This window comes from Poecilia latipinna, unplaced genomic scaffold (genome assembly GCF_001443285.1).
Source record: "Poecilia latipinna isolate Pla-1442-1.1 unplaced genomic scaffold, P_latipinna-1.0 Scaffold702, whole genome shotgun sequence".
NCBI lineage: Eukaryota > Metazoa > Chordata > Actinopteri > Cyprinodontiformes > Poeciliidae > Poecilia > Poecilia latipinna.
Window position 1 is genome coordinate 144,381 of NW_015113318.1, and position 19,673 is coordinate 164,053.

Sequence of the window (19,673 nt, forward strand, 5' to 3'; positions counted from 1 at the left end):
GTTCCTGTGAGTCTCTGTCCTGTCCTCCCCGTTGATTGCTCCCCAGGTGTGTCTCGTTCCCTTAATTACCCCGTGTGTATTTAAACCCACCTGTTGTCTGTGTTCCTCGTCGGGTCCTTGTCTATCGTCGTTTGTTGTCGTAGTTCGCCAGTAGAACTGTAAAGTCCTGGTTTGTCTAACGTCTCAGTTTTTGTGTTACTTGCGCTCCAGTAGAACTGTTTAGTCCTGGTAGTGTCAGCTCTCGTGTCTAGTCCTGTGATTCAGGTGCTACCGGTACTTAGCTGTGTGCTAGTTTCTGCCGTGCTGCCTGTATGGACTGCTGAGCTTTATTTTCACCATTAAATTCATTATCTTCACCATACCTGGGTTCTCAGCGTCTCTCCTCACCACTTCAACCCGCAATTCATGACAGGTCACTAAAGAAGACCTTCTCGCCTACTGTGTGTATTTTGAATAATTATTTTGTATTTATGAAAAAGCCAGGCAGCAAATGTACTTTTTGTTTAAATATAAACTGATGGAGTTTTGTAGAATCGTTGTAATTAAATGCTCTATTTGTTTACACTAGCTGTGTTTCTGTTGATGTGAAAATAAATATGATTTATGGAAATGTCAATTTATTAAAAAAAAAAAACAACTAGTTTTTCAATAAAAGTTTTGGTGCTAGGACGAGGTGGGGTGATTTGGGTGTACTGAAATCAGTTTTTATTGCAAAACTGCAAAGTAAACACTGCGCATCACATGATCAACAACTGGAGGTTATTACTGGAGCAAACTGTGAAGGATGAAGAAAAGGATGGTTTGTTTACTTAGTTTGTAAACAAACTTGTTCACGATTAATTTTGTGTTTCTTCTTGAATGGAAACGCCGCAACTGTGAAATAGTTTTTTTGACATTAGTGGAACATAGACAAAGTTTTGCAGTGGAAACGCAGCTTCCATCTTTTCCTCCCTCAGTCACATAATGTCAAACTGAATCTCCAAACCGTTTGAACAGAAAAACTGGTTTCTGAATTTAAAATCAGGACCCTAAAAAATAATGAAATCAAATCGCTAGACACTAAAAGATTAGCTTCTCTAGTCAAAATTTCAACAACAATCCAGAACCAATAATAAAAAATAAAAAAAACAATAACTTCTAGATGCATAATTCATTTTTCCCAGCAGGGAAATGAGGAATGATGTTTATTGAGTGCTGGATGTGTGAGCGTCTGAGCGGCCCCTGTGGGTGCAGGCCTCCCTTGTTGTGCTGGCATAGCACCTCCAGCAGGCTGCCTGTAAAGCTGTCAGTAGAGACCACAGATCCCTGAGGTACGCACCCACCGAGCTCACAAGACCAGAGGAACAACATGGCCCTGCTGGGCGCGCTCTCCAAAACGCCAAAGAAAAAAAAAAAAATCTGGGCCTGTATGCTGCAGCAAACAAGCAAACCCGTCAGTTTATCAGGAAGCAGAGCAGAAAGCCAGGATTATAGGGTCATTACCTTTAGTTTCTATGATGCACTCTGGCAGGTCATATTTCTTCCAGCATATAATTGTACCGCCTGCAGCTAATTATTTGCGTAAATCCAAACAGGCTACTGCTGCCGGGTTTTATAGGATGTATTAGTTATTTTAAATGACGTTGCACACAGCAGGGAAAGAGCAGCGGGTTGTAACAAAAAAAAAAAAAAGGCTGACTCTTTGTGGGTGTTTGTGGTGGTTTAGTGCCACACAGGCACTGGGACTCGTAAAACATAAATAAACCAGTAATGTTTACCTGAATAACACATCAAAATGATGCTTGGTGTTTTAACAGGCCGCCAAAACGCAGATAAATAAGTCGATTATTACATCAAAAATTGGCACAATCTGCAGATTTTACAATTAACTTAAGTCTTCTCTTATACAATATTAGACATATATTAAAAGATGCAATATACAAATAATACATTTCCTTTTTTAAATAAGAAAAACTTTTTTTTTGCCTAAAATGTAATAACATTCATGTAGGGAACACTTAATGCAGCTAAAACGAAAAATAATAAATTAATAAATTAATTTTTAACAAAATTCAAACTGAAACTAAAACAATTCCACTTGTACATTTTTTAAGACAAATTCTACTACATTTAATTTCCACCTAGTGAATTCTAGTGAAAGTGAACAAAAAACGTTTAGTCCTAAATATAGATTTTTCTCTGGTGTTATGATTATGCTCTGTAAAAAAAAAAAAAAAAAAAGTGCATACTTTGTATCTTGTCCAAATAAGATGATCCTCTTTATTTTTACACCATTAATCATTTTGTCCCTGCACCTTTTCCACAAAGTGAACATCTCATTTGGCCCGGGCTGTGTGTATGTACCTTGACATATAAAAACATTTACACGAATAAAATCGCATTAGAAGAGGGCTGTGAATTGCAGGAAGGTTTTCGGTTTTCAGACTGCGGTTTTTGCTCCAGAGTTATGCTGAAGTCAGATAGACAGTCGGCAGGCCTGTGAGCAGAACCACCGCGGAGCAGCGTACCGCTGCCAGCCAGACCGGACCTGCGGCTCGCTGCCTGCCTGGCATCGGCCGCGCGCAGGACCCAAAGACCAGCGGCGGCTTCTTTTCACGTAGCTTTCACCGTACTCCACAGTGAGACGTTGGCGCTCATTACCTCTGTCCAGGTTCGTCTGCCAGTTTTGTTTGGACTCTCTGGTCCAGCATCAGATGGACTTTTCCATTTGATGTGACTTATTTGCCAAGTCAACAACATCACACACTGTAGACATAAGAAACTAACTCGCCTCTTCTCTGAAGTTTCAGCCCATTTAGGAGAATTTACCATCATCACAGACATGAGTACTTTTGTTTTTACCTCTTAATGTGACGTACAAACAGAAAACTACTAGCTTCCAACAGGTTTCACCCGACAGCACTGCCTCTGAAGGCCTCATCTGTTACGACAAACATGCCTTAAAGAGGAAGTGTTATATATATTCCAGGTACATAGTGTCATTTTGTGGTACACTTATGTAACTATGTTACCTTCTGATGTTATATGACTTTAAAAAAATCTGACTCCCTAATTTAATATCTTGAAACTGGGCCTCTCTCTTTTTGAGAAACTCCTGCTCTTTCTGAAACTCTGTCTTCAGGAAGTCTTCACAACAGCACTCTTCTTTAACCCTTTAACAACGTTTTTACCAGGGTTTCACTGAGAAGTAGCTCCTAGCAGATGCAGTTCCACCAGGTGTTTGCTAATTGCTGCTGGCTAGTTTGAAGGAGCTGAGTGAGGGAGTTCTGGGGAAAGGCTAATCCGTGAGGCAGAAACTCAGAACCTTGGAAACTGCACCTTTAAGAAGGAGCTTTGTCATGGAAGGCGGGGCTTGGTCCGCCCAGGTGTTTTGCACAGTTGAATGGTTGCCATGGAGATTGAGAAATTCTTTAAACATGCATGAAAGAATGTATGCTTTTGATGAGGAATTAACATTATGACAATGTAAAGCTAAAATAAGTCGATTTTACTTAGTACTGGCACTTTAATATGGAAGCCTTTCAGCATTCATCAATTGCCATCTTATATTAAAATATAATACGATTTTAATATATTAAAATATATCGGTTCGGTATTGAACCGATTCCAGCGTGGTGTAAGATCTGTACCTTAAGTTTCAGTTTTATTTTATTTTTCGCCACTCTACATCAAATAGGATTTTGTTTTGACTTTTTCTCAAATTTGTTTGTTTCACTTTATTTAGGAAGAAGTGCACACAAGCCATCATGTTCATATGGTTTTAAAGTATTTTGCAAACACCTATAAGCTTTGCCCAAATTCAGTTTTTTGGTTGGAACTAAATAATTCAAAGGAAAAGCCATAAAAACATTTGTACTTTTTTCTTAAAGTTTGACATATTATCAAACATCTTAGCTTTGGCATTAAGGACCTTGTTTATTTGGTTTTCCATCAATAACAAGTTTTGTTGCACACCTCTACTAGCAACATTTTGTGCCGTGAGATTTTAGCATCTGACTTAAAGTAAAGTTGAACATCTTGCATGTTCGAACTTGAATTTTTTACACCCACAAATGTTGCTGGTTGCTTGGCTGAAGAAGAGCGAGAGATTGTCGCCTCATCGCACAAGTTTTGTAGTAAATTAAATGAGACGGAGCTCGTAACTATGCATGCGTCGAGCCCTCAACTCTGGAAATCATCAAAGCTTGTGAATATTGATCTGAAGCAAGGCGACATACTGTCGGTGGATCAAGTCCAGCAGTCCCTCACTGACTGGTTTACACCTGTTCAGTCTGGAGGAACATGCAGAACCTGTGACAGCTGTGGAAATGGATATCGAGAGGAAAGTTCTGCCTGCTATCATGAACTGATTCTTAACCCATCGGCCAAAACAATCAGTTTCAGAAGGAAGTAATCTGGCTCGGTGTTGATACATTGTTGACATGGAGGAGTGCTGTTGGACTTCTTTCCGCCTCCATGACGCCATGCCCCGTCTATCCTGGGATAGATTCATGGTTTCAGGTCTGGGTTTCTTTCCTGACATTTTGCTTCACCTCAGTGATGTGTCTGTTTTATCATAATCAGATGTATTTTTGCCTCAGTTTGGTTATCTGCTGTTCTTCAGCCCGGGCTCATCAGGACACATCCAGTTTGTCGGAACCAATTAGCTTCACTTTCTTCTGTTAGCCAATAGTTTTTATGCATAAATCTGTAAAAGCGTCAGTATGGATTCTTGTCCTTTCCTCACTTTTTTTTTATTTAAGAGCCATCCTCTGGTGTGGGTTTGGATTTTGGTTTTAGGATTTTTTTCTGTAGCACAAAACGTAGAGGTAGAATTCGTTTGTGTTGTCTGTCTGAAGGGGTGGTAGAGGAACAGCAATTTTTTTTCTCTGCAAAAAACTCTGGCTGCAGCTATCTGCTGCAACTTCTATGACTAATTTGAAACATGTCTTGGAGCTAAACACATGGAGTTGCCCAGATTAAATTGTGCATTTATTGGTAAGTGATTAAGTGATTCATATATGTGTACACTGCGCATGAAAAAGAACTCAATAAAAGACTTTGTATTCATTATGGAACTATGTACACTGGAAAAGGTGTTCCTTGGCAAGACAGCAGGAGGGAAGTGATGATGGATGGTAAGATGTTTTCAACCAAGTCTTTTTCCCCTGGAGGAGAGATAATCAGAACTCCTGGTCCTCAACTAAGGAGTACTGTGTATTCTTAATGTTTGGGAAGATCTGGGCCAACGCAAACAGCCTCAAACATCTAATTTGAGAGAGGAAGGAGAGCTAGATTGAAGATATATATATATATATATATATATATATATATATATATATATATATATTTTTTTTTTTTTTTTTAAAGATGTCTAACATACAGACTACAGTCAAAACTTTAAAAAAGGCAAAATGTAAATCACAAAGATCCCTGTGTATTGCTGAGTTTCCATTGCTAATTTGCGCAAAACTTTATCAATGTTCCACTAGTGTAAAAAAAAACCCTACAATTTTGCATTTGCAGTGTTTCCAATAGAAAAACACAATTAAAATCACACGTGAGAAAGTTTGTTCACGCAATAAGTCATTAAAAAAAACAAACATGCCATGATCTTCCACTGCCTTCTTTTTGTCTTCAGTATATATTTATTTTCATTTTTGTAACCAAACACAAGATATTAAAATTGTCCAATTTTGGTTGTTCTGATGCTACCATTGAAAGCGCCTAGTCAATATGGTGATAGTCTTTACTGAGGTGGTACTTGGTTGGTATACAATTTGAATTACACTGGTTACTTTAAATCAGTCAAATGCACTAAGGATTAGAAAGAGGAAGGAGGCCGTCACTGGTGAACAGTAATTGTGCGTGTTGTTCATGTGGAGCTGTTGTTGTGCTTCCTGTGACCTCTGTGGAAATGTTATGGTAGCAGAGCTCTGGGTTAGGTGTCAGCAGGGGGGCTACTGCCACTACAGAGAGGGGGTGGAGGGGGGGGTGCTGATGGATGTGTTGAATTAATCCAGAGCAAATGTTCTCCAGTGAGTACCTGAAGTTGTGCATAGTGACTTATTTAATTTGTCTGGATTTTAAAAACAATATTCATGGTTACTGCAGTTTCAGCCTCTGAGACTTGAAATATTGGAATCTATTCACATATTTTAAAGATTTATTGATTATATTGATTAAGAATTTGGTTCATATTGATGATGGGAAATACAAAGAAAAATAAAATAAGAAAATTAAATTAAGAGAATAAAGTAATAATATTATAAGAATATAATTGCAATATAATGAGAATAAAGTCCTAATATGTCAAAAATAGTCATAATATATGACTTTTCTTGTAATACTATGACTTTATTCTCATAATTTTAGGGTTTTATTTTCTTAGCATGGCCCTAACACTCCGTTGTAAATATTCATATGAGCTTATGATAGATAAAGCTGCATGACATGACATATTCTTCTGAATTTTACCTTTGATAAAACGACAGGAAGAGAGGATTTTTTGGAGGCCATTTTAATATCTGGCAAATTGTTGCCAACTTTGATTTTTGTTTTGATTTTGTCTGGCGGGGGTCCAATTTAGAGATGTTGGTTCCAGAATTTTTGGGTTCCAGTAAGATCCAGAGATCTAACACTACATGATGTTCTGAACCCAAACACTTTTACTTCATCTTTGACTGTTACAGACACACAGGTTCTGTTCTGCTGCAGTTTGTGAATCATAACTTCAACTCTTTTGTTCACATGATGGATAATTTCACAAACATCAAGCTGATGCTTTGAAGTTTATATTCCTGTCCCTGTTATCCTTATCGAAGTTGAAAGGCCCATTGATGCCTTCATGTTAATATGCATACAGAGGAAGTTATTGTGTTGCTGTGTAGATTACGTGTGATGAGCAAAAGGAGTGAAGAAGAAGATGTTTGCATAAGTGATGAAACTTCTCCGTTCACATGTTGTGTTCAATAGCCACACAAACCACCTCCACCTTCAGCTGCATTGCCTAGCAACCATTCCAACTAAATGAATGCATTGGAAGCATGAGGACAGTGTCATCTGGCAACATTAGATACAGGCTAGCTCTATTAATGTGCATAAACTGATTACAAATGGGCCCTAAAACCGACAGTGAAAGAAGGGGTGGAGGGCACAGCAGACCCCAGAACATCACGCCTTTCTGCCAGGAACATGAATGTCATTAACTACGATGAGCAATGGTTACATCAGAGCATGCACATGTGAGATATTGAGCAACACGAAAGAGCTCAATGAAATATAAGGTTACCACATCAATGAAGGAAATAAGGTGACTTTTTTAATGTTTTTACCCTTTAGTTTGTTTTTCAGTGGTTAGCTGCAATAGCACTGCCAAGTGTAGCAGCAGTCTCCATTTATTTTGTAGATTAATATTCCTACCTTGTGTCAGTGTCCTCAAGCTGTCTGACAACATTTCCAAACACTTTATGCTCTCTGGGAGATAGAGGTCAAAAGTCCAGTAACAACCGACTAACGAGCAGAACAGGAACAGAATGACAACTACAGTAAGAATATTCAAGGAAAATCTCGCCACAAACCATTTCTGGGTGAAAGACATTCTACCTTCTTCCACATCTTTGCTTTGTTACCCATAATTCCATTCCAGCTGTGAAGATGTGCTGCCGCACATTTCCTGTTTCAGCTGTAAACTTCTTCAAACCCAGAGTGAAACACAGCAAGGTCTGATCAGACTAGATTTAAGTCCTGATCTTTTTTCTTGTCAACATCTTTAGAAACTAAAACAATGATTTCTTTTGGCGTTGAGCTGTAGGATTTCATTGATTTAATGGGCAAAGTGATTAAGTGATTGTAAAAACAGTTCTTAGAGACGGATGTCAAGTTGTGTGTCATCAGCATAGAACTTTTGCTGGTCTATAATCTCCACAAGAGGGACGAGAACGGAGCCTTAAGGAACCTCAACATTGATATGTAACTGCGAAATGAAACAATACCTGCAATTCCATACATCATACAATTGATTATAAAACACACTTTATGAGACTTAATCTTACTGGATTCTAGTCAGATTTGGTAAAAGCCAACTCTGATAAAAACTCAGATGAAGACTGTAGCTGTTGGTTCAGGATTTGTTTTGATTCATTCCACAAACAAATCGGTGAGAACCAGCAAACCGAAAAGCAAAAATTTCTTCCAAAATCATCATCTCAGACTTTGAAACATGTCCTCGCATGTCAGAGCCTTCGATTTTTTTTTTTCTGCCTCACGTCCTGCAACACCTCAGCTATGGCTCACACAAGCAAACACCGGTGTCCAGAGTGTCGAAGACGAGACCCACCTGCCAATCGCTCAGACAAGTCGGCTACTGTAACCGGAGCATAAACATAATTAATGAATGAATGTATCGCCAAGAGCGCCTTCCGACACAGGGTTTCTCTCCTCGGTTTCCTCCGCGGTGAGCCGAAACAAACTTGCCTCTGCACAAGTTTGCTGAAGGAGCGCCACTATTTCTAATAAGGCAGAAAAATAAATATGGAAAGTGAAATTACCATCTGAGTCATAATGCGTCGCGTGTTGAGTCCACACACATTTACGAGCCATTTGCACGTAAACCAGGAGGTTTGATTAATGAAACGGGATGAAAACGCTCCTTCGACACGGCAACTTGGATCCACTTTCAGACACACAATAAAGAAAATAGGGAAAATGAGAAAAGTGCTCAGGAACAAATACTTATATTTGATGAGGAGGTGTGTGACAGAGAGGGGGTGGCTGTGTGTTTGAGTGAGAACCCCAGAACAGCATTGAGGATGTGTCAAAGCTGGGTCTGCAGGAGTATCTGGCACCTTTGAGGCACACTCAAGGCTGAGGACAGTCACACGCACGAATGCACACAGACTTCAGCAGCTGGGCGGCCAGACATCCTTCACTCCTCTTCCTCCTGTCCCGCCTCTATGGCTCTGGCAAATTAGAAGGAATTTGTTGGGAAGGGACGATTGTTTTCCCTTTCAGCGGGGCTTGTTTTCACTGGGGAAGTCTTGCTCTGGCTGGAGGATAGTGTGAATGGAGGTGAATGGAAGCTTTCATGAACTGTGAGGTGGTTGTGGTCATTCACTGCCACAAAGCCAGCCAAGCATCCTCTTGCAACCCGATTAGTTAGAGAACACTTCAGGCAGTTGGCTTCACTTGGTGCTCAAATTACCTTTTCTTCATATTTAGTGATATGATTCCGAAAGTATTTCAGGTTCAGTCAGGTTGGATGGAAAGTTTTGACGAGTGGCAATTTTAAGGTCTTGTCAGATTCTCTAAGACCTTGGTTCTGGCTTATCTTGCCCATTGCCTTCCTGTGCAATTCTGCTTGATTCTCATATCCCCTTAGTTCTCTGTCTGGGATTTCTCCCATAAAGATTGATTTTTTTCAGGATTAATTATTTGGGCCAATCAGCAAGCAGAAGGCAAAGTTCTGAACGATGACATTGTTTCATGATTCCCTCCTGTATTTGGCTCCATTCATCTTCCCGTCAGCTAGGATCAAGAAAAGCATCCTCATAGTGTGATGCTATTGTTTTGAACATTTCTATTTTGGTCTCATCTGACCAGAAACAGTTCTTCTGTACTATGGGAGAAGGCTGGGCTTTAGTCACAGCTGCAGAGGAGCGATGTAGCTGTGGTTTTGAGGAAAGTGTCAGGTGGTAGTGACTGGCACAGCGGGACAATAGCGTACTAAAGTGTCGACAGGAGAAGTCGCGGAAGAGGTCACTTATGGGTAACAGACCATTTCCTATTACTAACCAACACTTGTCATTCATGTAATTCATGGACATACATCGTCAAATTCTTTTAGCCTTAGCATTTGTTAGTCTGATGAGTTTTTCAGCTGGACGTTTTATGCTTCATTTAACCTTACTTCACACAACACCTGTTCACTTACACTGCTGCCCAGCAACTGCACCTTTCAGCAGTCTAGGGGTGCCTTGCTGAAGGGTGACCCCAATACCTTTGGACATAGAGTCCACCACGCACCTCATCTGGCTGTTTTTTTAAGAGCTTTTCTTGGCATCTTCTTGTCGACATGTGAGCCCTGACTGTTAATCACATTCACGTGTTAAATTCCATTTTAAATCTGCTATTCTTGCACTTTATGAGAATTTTCCAGGAGAGTTGTGCGTCCTCTGTCATGTTTCTACATGCTAATCGTCCTACTTGACAGCTGTGTTTACATCTAGGCTCTGAGGCAGCTAATGAGAAAAGACTCAGTGGAACATGACGAGAGATTTTTGGAGGTTTTCTTCGCAAAGTGTTGCATTGATGGCAGTAACCTTTAAGCAGGTCGAACTGCGATGAGTCAGTAGTGTTTCCTGAATGAATGGCGTATGGTGAAGACCAAGGAACAAAGCGGACATGTTGGGGACAAAGTTTTTGAAGATGATCAAAGAAGGGTTTACAACCAATAAACTCATTGGTGAGGAGAGCAAGGATCAGTCTGCCAATTAAGTGGCCCATGGTGACTTTGGAGGAACGACAGAGAAGCACAGTTCAGGTGGTCTGTTAGTTGTATGTATATGCCTCAAATCTGGCCAAAGATGTTTTTTAAAAATATCATAAGAGATGCCATTCATAGTTTTTCACAGACTATGCAGGGGACACTGTAAACCTGTGCAAGTATGTCATTGTCTAATGAAAACATAAATCAACTTATTGGGCCTACCACTATGTGAGGAGTTTGGCTAGAGCTGGAATGACCCAAAGTCCAGATTTCAAATGATTAAAAATTGAGTTATTTTGGGATTGTTAAATACAAATACACGTGAACCTTATCATACAGTATTTAAAAAAAACAAAACAAAACCAAATAAAACCCAGTTTTAGTTTGTGTTTTTTAAATTGACAAAAATGTCAACATGTTCAAGAGGTAGGAATATTTCACGGTACTGTATGTCTACCAGTCATAACACCAATCAAAAGCAAAATTAAACTTTTATTTTATCTGGACTGTCCTCATTGGGTAATGACAAACATAATCAAAGTGTGCACTTAGCAGCTCAGACATATGTAAGATGATCCACGTCTGTTACTTGCCTCTCCATCATTGTGCCTCCAGGTGTTTCTCTGTTAGCCGCTGAATGCGGCGCTCACTGCCGCAGCTGCCCCAGCTGCAGAAACCAGCTGTTTGTGTGGGTCATTCCAGCCAGCTGAGAGGAGAGTGAGGGGTCCTTTCCACCGTAGTCAGCAGCACATGGGCCAGCTCAGTGCAGCACCAGCAGCCAGACCAGGCCACCCAGCTCATCCTGTGCCATATTAGCCCCAGACGGTACATTGTTATTCTAAGGAAATAAATCCTTCTCGTGTGCTCTTGGGCTGCTCATCAATCTACTATGCTTGCTGCACTTTCCCACATTTTATTGGTGATGAACTGTTATAATTTATTGAGCTGGACTTACTCTCAATATGACCTGCTTCTTTAGTGAGAGCACGTGTCTGAACACATGCACCTTTCTTTTAAGAACAAGGTTGTCTTTAGCACAGAAAGGAAAGGTTGGGATAATCATGAAGACATTGGATTCAAGTCGTGACTTCTTTTAAGTGGCATCACAATGTCACCATCATTGTGAATTAAATTCACATTGGGCTTTTTACAGTTTATCACGTGTCAGCTACAAAGAGAGAACATGTAGAGTCGGTTGTTGAAGGCTGAAGTAGGTTATTTGGTGAAGAGGTTTGCTAATATTTTTGAAAATGTTTTTTAGTTTTTAGAAACGTGAGGTTGGACTCTGAATTGCGGTGAAAGACCTGAGACTTGTCCCTCAAAGACTCAAGACTTGACTTGGACACGGGTAGAAATTACTACTTCATGAGGCAACATCTCTACCTCATGAAGTATGAATGATGACCAAAAGAAGAGGATCCTGAATACAGGTGGCCAAAATGAACTTCCTCCTTATGGGGGCCAGACTAGGCCTTACAGACTCGACACATGGGGAGTGATGGGCGACATCAGCAGGCGAAGGTTTTCACAAATCGGAGTGAAACAACACATACGCTGCGTCAGTGATAAATGTTGAGCATTTTTCTTTCCTGTGTTGCATCGCTTCACAACACGCAAGTTCAATATGAAATGAACGGAAAGGGAACAACATTATCTCCTGCTTGTCGAGACCTTCAGAGAGCAGTGCTGTCATCTTGAGGAGATCAGAGTAAAGCCACAGCTTTACCCATCGTAAAGACTCCTGGGTCCCTCCTTTTGGAGGTTTTTAAGTCACGCTGGGTGATTATGGCATCCTAATTGATGCCCCACAGTTCTGAATGCCCTTGCCCAGACTCAGGTGGGAACCCCCTCCTTCTCATTTCCTTTGAGCTCTTGCACATGGGATGGGAGTGCACATTCGAAAACGTCTGGTTCACCTGAAACCCAATCGTTGCTTGTAGCAACCATTCTTCTCAAAAGTTTTTACCTTTCTAACAAAATGATGGGGTAATAGAAAAATATTCTACATAAGGTTGAATTTCCTACAGAATGGTGCCCAGGGCGACATGGTGCAGTGGTTGCCCCGTATGCACAGGCTATAGACCTCAACACTGTTGTGTTTTTACTCCTTCTCTTCTCTTTCTGCCCTTCCTGTCAGATTACTGTTGAAAAAAGGCCACTGGTGCTAAAAGAAGTCTTGAAGAAAATGAATGGTGTCCAGTTCCTTCTCAAGTCTCAGTGTAGCCAATTAATGTCTTGTTAGGTTTCAACCAAAGCAGGTGTGTCTCCATCGGCAGTGTGCTCTTCACTATATGAGCATGAATATGGGTAGAAAATTGGGCAGGAATGTGGGGACGAGGGTGGGCTGAGAGCTGATGATGTCATTTTGCGTGTGTACCCATGAGTGGTCAGTTTCTTCAAAACCTCTTGGTATATTTGCTTGTTCCCCTGTCAAGTTGATGCTGGATGCACTCTCTCACAAGTACCAGCTGTCACCGTCCAGTGAAGTAAATCTACAGGCCCATCAACCAATGCATTTTGCTATCAATCAGTTCATTTGCGCCCGACTTGCCCGGCTCGTACCACCTCAAAGGTGGTTCCAAAAAACCAGGAGGAACCACAAGGGATCTGAAAACGGAGACGAATGGAGGAAAAAGAAGTTAAAGCCACACCCATGGAGAATGGGCCGTAGTCTAAATGACTTGATAAGAGGATTCTGAGGATATTCATGCAAACTGCAGCTGAAACCTCCTGGCTTGGTGACCTTTCTCATGTCTCTCTTCTGGCACAAAATTGTTGTTTAATGTCATTTCTGCAAAGCTTTCTTTAAGCTCCAGAAGCTACAAGCCATTATAAAAAGCCTCAAGAACAGCTTCCTCGCACGATTTAAGCCGTTTATACCTTCCGTTCCTCCTCCACCAGCTCCTCTCTTCTTTTTACCTGGGATAAGCAGAACATAGCCTGCTATTCATGTCACATCTTGCCAGTAGCCGTCGCTTCGATGGGAGCCAGTGCTCCACGAACACTCCGGTGTTGAGTTCCACCATAGGGACAGGTTACCGGCTCCCGCTGCCAACAATGTCCGTTGAGCGCAAATGTTTATTTTAAAAGTTATGTTCGGGTATTGATTTTATTTCATTTTCCCTCCTTGCAGCCCGCCTGTTCCTGGCTCAGGTAAAGTGCCTGTCCATCATGAGGTTTTCCCGTTGGAGCTCGGCATGTTGTCTGTCTCATAAAAGCTGCTACTATAGTATAATGTAGCTCCATAGCCTGAAATGTTCGACTTTCCTCTCCAAGAACACTCAGCGTCCACAAAGTGTGTGTATATGGGCACAAACCAAGAAAAATATGTTCGAGACTAACTTCTTATGATAGTCTAGACATGGAATATCTCACCTACCAGGAGGAAAAATATAACTGTTAACATTAATTTGTTACATGCCTCTTTGCCCACTTTCCTTATTTTATACCTCAAGTCTGTGTTTGTGTTCAATTACTTTTAAACTGGTTTATGTTTAATTCGAATGAAGTCACCCTTGAAGTTTTCTGCTCTCAAAACCGTTTTCTTTCTTCCTGTTAAAAGTGGGACTCACTTCCTACTGTTTATTTATGTCAAAGATCATAATGCAAGAAAAAAAAAAGTTCTGGTACCTGCTGAAATTAGATGATTGATCTTTTAATAAACTTTTCAAAAAATGTATTGATGAGTGAGCATATACATATATTTTACATGTTGTGCTGAGCTACACCTTATTACTGCTGACCACAGTATATTACTGAAGTGTCTGGAGAGCCAACCATACAGCCAAATCAATGAAAAACTGACTTCATGAGAGGAAAATTAAAGTTCTGGAATGGCCTAGCCAAAGACCAGAGCCAAATATGGCTGACGATCTGTGCAGAGGACTGATATATTACACTATAGAGCAGTCAACTAAACCCATGTCAGCATGTGACATGCTAACACTTCTACCAAACACTAAAAGCTGAAACTGAATCATTAGCTGCATTGTCCATATAATGGCGCATTTTGATATTTCGAAAATAAATTTGCTTATTGGAACCACGTCAGTTTAAAGAAAATTAAGGTTTTTTTTTCTAAAATGTTTTGGAGGTAGGACGAGCTCCAAAACTTGGATGTTACCAAACCATGAAGACGACAAGGATGAAGGCGCGGCATGTTTTTTATTGATGTTTTTTATCATGTGAACAAATGTATGCACATGTGATTTTAGCTGATAATCACATATTTATTGAAAATACTGTAATTGCAAAAATGTGCTGTTTCGCTATTAGCAGAATGTTGACAAAGTTGTAAACGGAGTTAGTGTCTCTCCATAAAGTTTTAGTAAAATGGAACTTTCAGGGGGTACAGGAGGCAACCAGGTTTTATTTCTTTTGAAAATGTGTTTATTTTTCCATTCAGTGTTTTTTTTTTTTTTTTAATTCAACTATTTGCCATGGTCTCCGTTCCACATCAGCACTTTAGATCTTCTCCTGCTACATTACGGCGATAACCGAAAGTGTCTTTGTGTTTTTGTGTGGTATTGTTATGCATTCATAATGGATGTTGAATGCATTCAGGCCTAACAGCTGCACAGGTTCGCAAACATGCATTTATTAAAAAACAGTTCAAGGAAGAGTGTGCAAATATGAAAAATGCCTGCAATGAAAACAGAGACCGAGGTACTTAGCAGTAATTCAGCTGTTGCATTGTTTTTGTACGATGACACAAAAAAAATCTGTATGTATGAATAAATAATTTGAGATGAAAACTGTTTGCACTGCGTCTTAAATCTGATTAGTCTACTTGTTTTGGCATCAATACCGGGTGCAAGAACCCTTATATCTAAGCACCGGGTAATTATTGTGGCTAAAATAGCTGTTTGGTCTGCCATTGAAGCTTATAAACCTATCAGACAGGGTTTAAAAAATACATCTGAGTCCTCACGTTATGCCCTTTTGGCTCCCATTTTCCCCAACATTTACAGCACAAACTTTATGACAATCCATCTGTAACAGCTCTGATGAGACTGGTGCTCAGATTTCGGTACAGTTAAAGAGGTTATGCTGCTCAAAAAAAAAAAAAAAAAGTATTTGAGCTAATCCAGAGGACTTTGCTTCCAAAGAGTCCTGCTAATGTAGGAAACATACTCATGGAAGGCAAAATTTATTAGAGCCATAACAAAATCTGTGAAGGCTTTTCAGCATCTGAAGTAGCTTCATTTTTCTGCTGCCATTTTTAAACAGTATTTTGTATTAGGTATAGTTTTAAAAAGGTGTAGTAAATTAATAAACTTTGAAAATGTATGTACATCCTAATAGATTTTGGAGTGGTTTTGCTTTGTTGTCACACTTTAATGCTTCAAATCTTAATTTGTGCAAAATTTTCAAGGCATAAACGTGTCATATATATATTTATTTAAAGTGACTTTAAAACGTCACTTTCGAACGTTTTCGAAAGTGACTTTAAAACACATTAAAGTGCTTTAATTGAGTAAATTGCAATTAGTCACGTTTTAATCAAAAACATTGAGAAAAAAACAACATTCTCAATTTAAAGCCTTTTTGTTGCTAAATTAAACTAATATTTCTCTGCAACTTAGTAAGAGACATTTATCTGAATATTATTGAGGATGTATGTATATATATGATCATGTATGTAATATTTCTATTTTGTGTGCGAAAGAAAAGGAAGGCAGTTTCTTTAGTGAAAAGGTTCATGTTGCGTCCCTTTTTCAGGTTTCACATGAAGTATTAATCAGTGAGTTTTCTTTGTCCGTCTGCTGATTTAGGTTCATGTGAGGCTTACCCGTCCTGTTAGGAAGTGTGACTTCGCTCTCTGTTTTTTATCTTTTTATTTCTAACTTCTGTTTATACAATAAATCAGTCGCAGTAGTCTTCTTGAAAAGCAGTACTTCCTTTAAATAAACCCAAAGCAAGCTGAGAAAACTTCAATCTCGTCCGCAGCCAGGCAGCTTCGTATATTAGAGTTGACAAACGTCATTAAAATTCACTGCTCCAAATAGCCGATCTCTCAGCAGCCCACACATGCCAGCTTTCAGCCGTTCAGCTGAAACCGTGGATATGCTAAACTCCACAGAGGACGTCCACTGGGACGTGGAGGCCAGACTTGGGTTTCCCCCTGGGACAGAATCCGGCTAGCACGCATGCTAATGGCTGGACGTCTCTAAGGTCTGTGCCTCAATCTTCATAAAATATTCTCCTCCGAGCTGGCTTTTCATCACCTATTAGGTCTCAAACGTTCGAAAGTGACGAAAGAAAAGTTTTGACAAAGTGCCAAAACAGACTGTCACAACCTGCTGCTTTTCAAAGAAACGCCTTGGCCTTCCTCGTTACTTCCTCCAAAATGAAGAGCCGCTGATTAGCTGCTGCTGCAGAAAAAACCAAGCGCCGGGGAAGCTACGTGAACGCCGTGGCTTCTCTAATCTTCAGACGGCAACAGAAGCGGCTGGAGGAGGACGGGTCTGCTTCAGCCTTTTGTGGCTGAACACAAGCTGTTCATGCGGCTGAGTTAAGCTAACCACAAGCTGGCCAGCAGCCGGAGTGCCAACGTCCAAGCAGGGTGGAAATTTGGCACTTCGAGTAGGTGCAAGATTTCGAGGTAAAAATAAAAGCCCCCAAAAGCAAAAGCCGCTTACTTCTACGATTTCCTATAGGAGCTTTGTCATCACTGTACACTCAGCAGAATGACTCCTAGAGTTAGCTAAAACTAACAGATTAGGTCAGTTTTAAACAAATACTACACCCTTGTCTGGTATTTGCAATCAGTAAACTCTGACATGGTGTGACCCATCTTAGATATTTTTTCTTCCAAAGTTAAAAAAAAATCAATGTCTAAAGAAAATATACAGGTCTGCTGTTTTAGAAGCTACAAGTATCTTTTTGTGGACAGCAGATTTGTTCAAAATACCACAAACGTTCCTGCTAGAATTCTGTTCAATAAAATGTATGGTGGATCCAGTTTTTTTTCAATGGAATACACACACAGGACTTACTGGAAGGGCAGCTTTAACCATCAATTAAAAAAAAGTAAATATGGTATACTGCCTATATTCTTGAGCTGCCCGGGAATACCTAAAACCCGCTAATACTAGACTCTCCCTAAAAATGCTCAACTTCATAAAAAGTAGTTTTAAATAACAGATTGGGTACAAAGTGTCCAGTTCAGTCCTTTACAGAAAAAACTTTACTGGATTTTATTTAGGGGTGTCAAAGGAAAGTGATCTGAATAGAGGCACACTGTTGGAAAAAAAAAAGAGTTGTGAATCACAAACATCAGTTCATTCAGAGTTCATCTATGTGAGCTGAATTTTAAGCTACTTGTAAAGGGTGGATTTGATTGAACATCCTGGGCCACCATCATACATTTGTTTTTTTCAGTGGTGGCTTTTAATGTGGGTGTTATGGGCAGTTGTCCAAGGCAGCATTAGAAAGGGGCCCTAGATAATATAATACAACTCATCTGTTAGTTTTGCCTTGAAGAAGTTTGCTACTGCTTCTACTTCAGTTGCTTGTTGGTGGGAACAGGGAGGCTAGGTTACCTGCTTTCTGCATTTTAACTGGTTGAGAGGCACCAAAAGGAGTCCACTGGTTCTTTTGATCATGTTCAAGCACAAAAAACATTATTAATATGATTCAACAACATTGAAACAAACTCAGCTGCATTTATCAGAGTTCTTGCACCTTTAGAAAGACTACAAACCACACAGTCACTGATGACTGAGCTACATGGCTAACGGTGGACTGGAACATGCTAGATTTTTTTCTGTGTGTCTTCCACATGTGTTTCCAATGGGAAGAACAGAGTGCATGTCTGATTCTCAAGCTGGTATCAGCTACAGTTGACACTCACGCACGCATGCTTTGTCTGCACATGCACATATTACGGTCTGAGCTTTAAAGCGCTTCTGATTGGAGAGAGGCTGCCTGGTGAATGTGTGCTACGGGCTCAGGTTACTTTGTGGCTGCTGAATGTCTAACGAAGGAGGATGTCAGTCTTTTCTGGGAAGCGGCTGTGACAGCAATGAGATGCAGAGGCAAATGAAACCTCAGCAGAAAAAAAAAATCAAAACATTAAACAGCAGTAGCATTTTTTAAAACCTGTGTGGTTCTTTTTTTGGCTTCCACTGCCGTGATCTGGGATACTTCTTCCTTTTTTTATTCTGGATGCATTTAAACTAAAAATCTCATTTATTGTAATTATTCAGTGACAGTGACGCTGTCACATGGAGTTTTTCAAGGTAAAAACAGAAGGTTTGTCATGTGACAGAATAAAAATGTGTTGTAATGCATATTAATAATGTTGTGTGGGGGGTTTACAGTCACAGGAACTGAACACCTTTCAGCCACTGAATCAACCATGAAGTCTTTGTATACTCAATTAATCTAGACTCAAATATAAGCATGGACCAGATATCACTAGCATTAACATGGTTTTAAAACATTACAGTTTAAAAACTGATTCCATTTTTGCCTTATAGCATTCCTGCAGTAAAAGTCTGTTTTGAAGAGATACTAGAACCAATGGACCTTACCAAGCCCCGCCCAGAAACGCCCCTCGACAGTCCCACGTGGCTGCATGTCTCACAAACAAAGCCTCGCGGAGCTTAGTTTCTATGTGTAAACATGGCGTCTTTCGTTTCAACTGACTCTCTACAAAGTATTTCTGAGTCGATTAGCGTAGCATTTCTGCCGGATTTTCAAAAAATATCAGCCACGACAATGGACAGGGGAACCAACAAGTTCATGTCATTTTTTTGGACGACATCAAGGTGTTTGAGCCACGCGATGCCTCCAACATTGAGCGCGTCGCAGCTAAATGCTACCGGTCGATGAGGAAAACAGCAGATCCTCACACCCTCAGCATAAATATCGCTGTAGGCAAGATCACTGATGCCTATTGTTCTTGCAAGGCTGGGTAAGTCGGCATTCATGGTTTTGACAGTTACTTTTGAAATCAGTGATTTCTGTTGTTGGCAAATGTTTGAGTGTGCCTAGGCCTGTTACTCGCTACTCGGTGCTAGTGTGGCTAACACGATTACAGTTTAGTAAAAAGCCTTTTCAGGTCAAATAAAATCTTTAATATATGTCAGATACGGTACAAATTGCATATTGATCTGTTCAGCTAACGTAAGACTGTGTAACAGACAAGGCTTCAAGGTGTAGAAGTTGTACTGCCATTATGCTGTACTTAGCTAAAAGGTTT

General features: G+C 40.1%; 1 long non-coding RNA gene across 1 annotated transcript; it reads right to left on the minus strand.

The window, feature by feature from the left end:
* Window positions 1-3,049: 3,049 nt before the first annotated feature.
* On the minus strand, window positions 3,050-18,837 carry LOC106955075 (uncharacterized). Its single transcript, XR_001426498.1, has 3 exons — window positions 18,827-18,837; window positions 4,653-4,658; window positions 3,050-3,139 (listed from the first exon to the last, which is right to left on the minus strand). It is a non-coding gene; the product is annotated as an uncharacterized LOC106955075 (long non-coding RNA).
* Between the last annotated feature and the right edge of the window lie 836 nt (window positions 18,838-19,673).